The sequence below is a fragment of the Hydra vulgaris genome, chromosome 14, assembly GCF_038396675.1.
Source record: "Hydra vulgaris chromosome 14, alternate assembly HydraT2T_AEP".
In the NCBI taxonomy this organism is placed as follows: Eukaryota; Metazoa; Cnidaria; class Hydrozoa; order Anthoathecata; family Hydridae; genus Hydra; species Hydra vulgaris.
Window position 1 is genome coordinate 7443607 of NC_088933.1, and position 9141 is coordinate 7452747.

A 9141-nucleotide genomic window follows, 5' to 3' on the forward strand; every position below is an offset into this window, starting at 1 on the left:
AATATATACATTTTTTTGAACATAAATGATTTTAACATGAATACAAAATTGATGTAAATGACTGTTTTAAAAATTATCCTCAATATCTTTAATAAATTTAACAAGAAAACAACCATAGTAGTATTTGAAAGTTATTTATATTTGAATTAGCTTCAAAAGTTGAATTAAATTATTCTATTAATTATTGATTTTAAGGTCTATTCAAATTTTAATACTTTCCTGTTTTAAGTTCAGGTTAATATATAATAAAAATTAAAATGTGTTGAGCTGAGAGATTGAAAAACTTTAGAGAATTCCATAAAGCTGACAAAGATTACTGTTCAATAAAAATTAAAAGGATTAAGAATCTTTGAAAAAGAAAAGTTTCAATAAATGAACAGCACAGAAAGGATTTATATATAAACAAAAAAAACAAAAAAACACAAAAAAACAACAACAACAACAACAAAAAATTTAGTAGACAAAAGTTTAAAGACCAACAAAATGATTCTATAGAACGGAAAGAGAAAAAAGCTAAAGAAATATGTTTTTTTCCGTTTAGGGTTAGGGTTTTAATTTTAATTTATACGTAACATTCAATAACAATACCATAATATAATTAGATTCTACATGGCAAATAGCCGGAGGTTGATAAACCACAATACCCATAATATAATCGAGCTTATTAGCTCTTGCATTTTTCAAGTCACTTCCTAATATTATCAAAGTATTATTTAAGTAGTGGGCGATTCTCAACTTAGTGAAACCAGAGAGCTAATTTTCAAACACACTGTTTTGACAATCTTTTTGCATATTTCTACAATAAACTAACTAAATTTACACTTTAAAATACACATAGAAGTTTTTGTATAGTGTATGGAAAAATATTTGAATTATTTTTTTCAGTTACTAAAATTTGAAATTTTTTAATTTTTAATGAAAACGCTATCACTGATATTTATTTATATACAAATTTTATATTTGTTTTATTGAATTAAGTTGAGTGATTTTTTTCTGCTTTTCTTCTCCAAACTTTGCAATCACATCGCTGAAATCCAAAGTTTCTAATAATTTTGACTCAATAGTTAATCTTGCTATATTAATTAAACGACTATGAACTATTTTTGATCAGTGCCTGCTCTTAACTCTTAAGAGTAGAGAATGATCTCTCAGCCTCGCAATTTTTTATGGAAATAGTTAGAAACAAGCGATATGCTATATAAACATTTGGAAATACATTAATAATATCGGTTTCAACAATCCAATTTAAAACATGCAGAGGAATCAATGTGTTTTCAGTCTCAGATTTATCTTTTTTATGCGAAAAAAAACCCGGAGGCTGCATCTTTAATAATGTTACAAATTGTTCTATTTCAAATATGAAACTATCTTCTAAATCATTTGAGTACACTTCTGCAATTTTTTTCGCGCTAACTTGCAATTCCATGGTACTAATAGTTAACAGCTTCAATAGAAATCCAAAAAACTTATTTACGTGGTTGTAACCATCACTTCTTATAGTTAATTGTGTCACAAGTTTGTCAATAATGACAAAAAATGTATTCACTCGAAACTTGTCGGATACGCTTAAAGAATCAACTTGGTTTTCTCCGTTGCTCAATTTTTAATTACCTTTCTTTTGTTCTTATCCAAATAGTCTTTTACAATAAACGAGCTATGTTTTTTTGATTTATTCTCAAATCTCGTAAAGTCATTTTGTAAGTTTTTTACAAAGTCAATTAGTGAAAGTAACATACTGCTGCTGTATGCAAATCTAATTCAACTTTTTGAAGAAATTTGCTAACTGCATTAAACCTTTTGAGTATGTGATGCCAAAGTACAGCCATGAATGCAAAATCTAGCTTAGTGATCTTATTTAATAAACACAAAGCTTCATCACGAGTATCAGATTTTTCTTCTGTATCCTCAGCTATATGACATAGCGCGGCATGAATCCCATCAAAATTTTCTACTAAACTTTTTGAAGCATCTGACCTACATGACCATCGTGTATCTGATTAGCGCATGAGTGTAGCATGATTTCCTTTCAATAAATCCCATCTATGTGTTGAAGCTACAAAAAATGAATACAAACTTTGGAGAACGCCAAAATAGTTGATAGAATTGATGCACTCACTAACAATGCACTGCCCTACTAAATTTAAATAATGTCCAGCGCAGGGGATTTAAAAAGCTAATTCACTCCACTCTTTTAAACGTGCTTGTAATCCAGAATATTTACCAGACATATTGCTTGCATTATCGTATGCCTGTCCCCGACAATTGGTTATATTAATATCATATCTCTCCAGTAGATCTAAAATGTCAGTAATCAAAGATTTACCGTCGTGGCTTTTAGTTTGTAGAAAACAATAAATCGTTCATACACGTGGCCATTTAGATAATAACGAAATATCACAGAAAGTTTATCCACGTGAGAAATATCAGGAGTCGAATCTACGATAATTCCCCAGTATTTTGCTTTTTTTATTTCGGTAATAATGTGCGTTAAAACCTTTAGAGACATAATATCAATTAGCTCTTCACAAATAGTTTTAGACAAATAATTTACATTACCTTTGCCTTTATTTGCAAAAGTGTCAATGTGTTGCTTTAAAACTGGATCAAATTGAGTAAACAGTTCTAACATGCCTAAGTAATTTCCGTTATTTGACGATCCTATAACTTCATTATGGCCTCGAAATGCTGAACCTCTTCCGGCTAAAAAACGAATAACCGCTACTATTCTATTTAAGACTGCAGACCAATAATTAAATTCCCTTTTAATCTGGCTTACCATATATTCATCGACATGAGTGTTTTGTTTTATGAATTCTATCCACTTAATCATACATTGAATATGTTCCTTGCTGTTTTCGTGGCCGAAAATAGTTTGTTTAGCTTTTTTCCAATTGTTAAAGCCACTTTTGACAAATACGTTGTCGTAATCGGTTGAAAACAACTTGCAAACATAACAAAATACACATTCAGTGGACTCAGAAAGCATTAACCATTTTTGGTCACACTTTTCGCCATTATTCATCACTTTTTGAAAATATTTAACCGAATAGTATCTATACTGGTTTTTGAACATCCGCTCGAAAGATTCTTCTAAATTAGAGTCTTTATTTTGAAAAAAAAGCATACCCCTTGTTTAAATACTTCATACGTTCATTTTCCTTTAACTGTAATGACCATAAAGCAGGGTCTTCGTGTAGAATGGTATCTAGGAAAAAAAAAATCATGATAAATAAGCCTAATAAAAAAATAATAATAGACAATTTATAGAATAAAAATATTAACTGCCTAAAAAGTAAATTGTTTGTTTAGCAGATGTTAGAGGTGTCATTAAAGATAGTAAAAATTGGAGTACCTGTGTCAAGCTCATTATTATGCATTGTAGATTCAACACTTTCAACTTCTTGAATTTCATTTGAAAGACCTTGGCAGGCTATCTCATTTTCCGTGTTATTGCTTTCATCTTTTCTTTCATTGTTTTTATTATTATCTACAGTTTGTGGAAATTGCATATTAGTTTGGTTTGATGAAAAAAATTTGTCATTTTCGGAAGTTTAGCTACCATTTTCTCTTTCTCTTTCTTTAATCTTCTTTTAGAAGCTCCACTTTCATATTTTCTTAGCATTTTTATTATTACTGTATAACCTGAAAAGTGTTAAACTGTTCTTTTTTTCTCTTTCACGAATTTAGCGCTTCAGCTATTAAATGCATTCCCACAAGAACTCTTTTGTGCGGAAGCACAAAACAATTGTAGAATTGCAATCGTTAATGCATTTTCAATAACAATATAATTATTCAAGTCATTAATAATTTTCCGAAGGGAATTGTTTTTGTAGCAATTTGTACAAATGTTACATTCAATTATTGCTATAAGGCGCTGCTACCAATCTAGTAATTTTTTTTTTGTAGAAGTAGTTGCGCTCCTTCGTTGTCAAAGACCGGAAAAAATATATAATGCAGCGTTTTTATTGACAGTTATTTTATTTTTGTACTTTTGTTTTCAGACAATTTAGTAAATTTAACTTTGGCTCTTTTAAGTTAATAAAAGATTTAATTTTCAGAGTTAATAAAAAATTATTTACTTTGAATCGGGGCCCCTAAAATCGTGGGGCCCGGGGCTATAGCCCCTCCCCCATCCCCACCTTTCCCTTGATCCGCCACTGAACCTATGGAAAGATAATACCTTTCTCTACAATTTGTAAGCTTAGGCAAAAAATAAATTTTTTTTTTTCAAGAAACAGCTACAGACCAGTGTAAGTGAAAACTGCATGAGAACTTTCGCTTATTAATTAAAGTAATAGGCATCAGCTTTAACAGTTCATATTTAGTGTCTTATTCTGTAATATCCGTATTCGGCATAATACAAACATGCCTCGTGTTGTTATTACAACTTGAAAAAAAAATATGGCGGTCTACACGCCTTATAATTTATGTTGTATTTAATTCTTAATCTAACGTTATCCTCAAAAATACTACATGGTACCAGAAGTAAACCTGTGTTTAAAATAAAATGGAACAACATGATCATGAGGTCATGAGTTTAAATCGCAGTGTTACAGAAAACTGGCGAAAATGGAAGCAGAGATGGAATCTTTATAAAATAAATGAAATCTTTATAAAATAGCTTCAGGAGTAAATGACAAAAATGAAGATAATCAATGTGCCATTTTCGTTCATATGATTGGTAAAGACGCTTTAAGAGTATATGGCACATTCATTTTTTACGATCGAAGAAAACGATAAATTAACACGTTTAGTTCAAAAGTTTGAATGTTATTTCAGCCCGAAAAAAAACATAACTTATGAATGTTAATTATTCAATGCATGTATGCAAGACCGCAGACTATATACAAACTTCTTGATTGATTCACGAAATAAAGCTACGATATGCGAGTTTAAAACCCTCGAAGAAAGCCTAATACGCGACAGAGTAAGTTTGTGGTATCGTCTATAAAGCTGCCAGAGAACGACTACTTTGAGACACTGAGCTCACTCTAGGAAAAACTATCAATTTTATGAGAGCATATGAAACATTGAAGACACAATTAAAAGCCCTCAAAAATACAATCCAGGCAGATTCTATAAACAAATATGGAAAAAGAACTAATTTTAACTCCCTAAAGATTGATAAATCTTTACAAAAATCTTGCTATCACTTTGGATAACACAGATATCACCCGGTTTTGCCCAGCCTATGGCTTAAAGTGCACAACATGCGGAAAACTAAACCATTTTGCTAGAGTATGCAGATCCAAAACTAATTGCTTTAATAAATATCGTGTAGACGAAGTTGATAAAAAAGAAGTCAACCTCAACGTTGCAGAGTTATATATTCATCATGTTGCAACATCGATGAAATGTACTGACGATTTAACAACAAATATTACAGTCAGCAACAAATTTATAACATTTAATTTAGATACCGGAACCCAGTGTAACGTTATTCCATACAACGTCTACAACTCTATTCCTGGAAGACCTCCTCTCAAAAAAATCAATAACTAGACTAAAATCATATGGTGGAAACAATATTCCTATACTAGGAACTTTCAATCTGAAATACTGTTAAAAAGAATAACATTTTACTAGTGTGTCAATTTTTTGTTGTATCTCTTTCTGATGTAAAACGACTTTTTGGCCTAAGTTCCTGCAAATCTTTTGAAATACTAAACATTAATGATGTTGAAATCGATAAAGCTAACATTTTAAAACATTATGGTGACGCTTTTACCGGCCTTGGTTAAGTTAAAGGAAACTATTATAATGCCATATCTGCATACCCATTGCCTGTATGTCAAGCAGATTTGCAACGGCTTTTAGGAATGGTTAACTATCTGCGACAATTCATCCCAAATATGTCAAAAATAACAGCTTCCCTCCGCCAGCTGCTTAATAAAGACATACTCTTGCTGTAGAACCATGAACATTCCAGTGCAATGGAAAAAATTAAACAGGTTTTTTCATCTTCTCCTGTACTCTGATTCTTTGACACATCAAAAGATGACCAGATTCAGGTAGACGCATCTTCACATGGATTAGGAGCCTGTATTATGCAAAAAGGTCACCTTATCAGCTATACTTCTTGTAGTTTAACCATAGCAGAACAGAGCTATGCCCAGATAAAGAAAGGACTTTTAGCAATAGTTTTTGCTTTTGAACTTTCAACCAATATACCTATGGGTGACAGGTCTCCATAGAAAGCAATCACAAATCTCTTGATTATATCTTGCACAAGTCGCTGTCAGAGCACCACCTCGCATACAAAGACTTCTGATAAAACTCCAAAAATATCAAGTTGTAGTAAAATATGTTCCAGGAAAAGATCTACACATTACAGACTCTTTATAACGTGCCCACCTCTACATTCTTGACGAGGATGATAGCCTAAATGAGGACTGCAACGTTATGGTCCACACTTAAGTGCAATATTTACCCATATCAACAGATAGACTAAAGCAATTGCAGGACAACACTTAACTTGACCCTGTGCTCTCTTAAATAATGAATTATATAACTTATGGTTGGCCCCTAAATCGACATGCTTTGGGGTGAAGAAAAGAAATATTGGACCATTTCAAAAAATTTATACCTAGCAGAGGGAATAATTCTAAAATAAAATAAAAAAGTCATAACTGCTATGAGATCCCTCATATTAAGGCAGCTTCACTTATCACACCTTGGCACCGAAAAGATGAAAGCTAGAGCTCGAAACGGTGTTTACTTGCAAGGACTTGTATGCGTCATTGATAAGCTAATACTTAACTGTCAAAAATGCCTTAAATACTGTAATATCAACAAAAAGGAAAAAATCATTCAACACAACATTCCTGACTAACTGTGGAGTAAAGTAGGATCAGACATAAATGAGTTGCATGGAAAAATCTACGTAATTGTTATAGACTACTTTTCTAAATATGTAGAGAACAGAGTCATTCCTGACAAAATGCCATTCTCTGTAATCAAATTTATGAAAACCATTTTTACTCGTCACAGAATACCTTCAAATCTTATTGCTGATAACAACTCCTACAACAGTGAAGAGTTCCTTAACTTCTCAAAAGAATATGGATTCAACTTCACTCCATCAAGTCCTAACTACCCCAATCAAATGGTCTCAGTGTAATTGGCGTGAAAGTTATGAAGAAAATACTAAAAAAATGCGACAACCTTGAAAATGGTCTTCAAGAATACCTCAACACGCCTCTCACAGGTATGAACTACTCTCAATTCCAACTTCTCATGAACAGAACAACTCGAACAACCCTGTTTGTCCGCCATGACTTACTTATACCAGCAATTTCTTTAAATGCTTATAGTCAGACACCACCCAGACGAGAAAAGATGGAACACAGAAAAGTAACACTTTAAGAAAAACTAACATTAAACAGTTTTGTAGATAAGTACGGAAGAGTATATCAACGCAATCGTAAACATCTAATTAATACCAATGAGTAACCACTAGCATATCAGCATGAACAACTTGATTTACCATACGAATAACCAGTAGTTATCACACCTCATACATCAAACAAGGAAACAGCAAACAATGAAATAGAAGTAGCTACAAGTACTCTATCAACTCCATCAACTCTATAATCTCTATCAACTCTATAAACTCTATCAACTGAACCGCAGCCTGATGTGCGAAGATTGTTAAGGACTAAAAACAGACCTGCCAACTTGAGGGACTTCATTTAACTGTGTATATTATAAAGAACTCATTTAACTATATTATATATATACACATATCATTAAAATAAAAATCTTATTTAGCTAAATAACTTTATATAATATAAATATAATATTTATATTTATATTATATGGCGATCTGCATGCCTTATACTTTATGTTGTATGTTGTATTCAATTCTTAATCTAACATTATTTTCAGTATACGAATTACAGTTCAAAAATGGGTGCATAGGAGAAGTAATAGAGGAATTACTATTTACTTTATCTAAATTTCAGAAATATGTTTATATAAAAGAGTTTAAGCAGCTGAATTAGAAAAAAAAGGGTGATTGCAGGAGAAAAAAGTTTTTAAAAACATTAACGTGTTGTCTGTAACACTAACATAAAAAAATCATTAAACTAATCATAGCCAATTAGCAGAAATATTTAATAAAAAGTTTAAAACTCAAGTTTATAGTTTTGTATGTGTCACATAGAATGTGACTGGTACAAAATTTTCAAATAAAAAAAGCAAATGGAAAATTGTTTACTACATATGCAAGATCTATATTACAAATATTGTAGTAGGAGATGTGTCTGATATAAAATAATATTTCTCTTAATAATATGTTAATTGCACATACTAGAAAAAGAACGGATTAGTTGCGTTATGTATCATACATAATATCATACTACATATCTTGCATATGTATTAAACAATTTTATTATTTACCCTTTATATTTGAAAACATTTGTACCAGATTCACACATGTAACAAGAGAATCGCCCTAGTACTATTTTAAAGGTCTTGAAGGCCTTATTGCAAGTTATGGTACTTACAATACCTTATTGCAAGTCATAACACTTGCAGTACCTTATTGCAAGTCTTAATACTTGCAGTACATTGCTGTTAGTCACAACACTTGCAGTAATTATTTTGCAAATCACAACATTTACTGTACTTTTTTGCAAGTAACAGTGTTAAAAAAACGTAACAGTGTTAAAAAAGTTAAGTTAAACCTTTGTGATGTGATGAATTTAATTTAAATATAACTCTCCTAAAGCCGCAGTAGCAGCAAGCTAAAACTCTAAATCAGATTATCATCAATATTAGGCTGATCTTTCAATCAAAAGCAGTGCAAAGTCATTTTTTTAAATCAACTTTTTCTTCCATGTTATCATACTTTAACAGTCTGGGATGGGTTTGCATTGTACCATTCATAGTATATTTTGAATATTCATGGTATAATTTTTGTTAAATATATTTTACCAATAGTTTTATAAAAACAACAGCAGTGCATTATGCAGCAAATTATGTTTATTTCAAATTGATTTGCTTTTATATTTATTTTAAGTTTGATTAGCATTTAATCAGTAAATTTTTTTTAATTCTATTTTATTTGATTTTTTTTTTAATTATTATTTAACTATCTAGTACTTATTTATTTTAAGTTATTTTTATTGTTATTTTTTC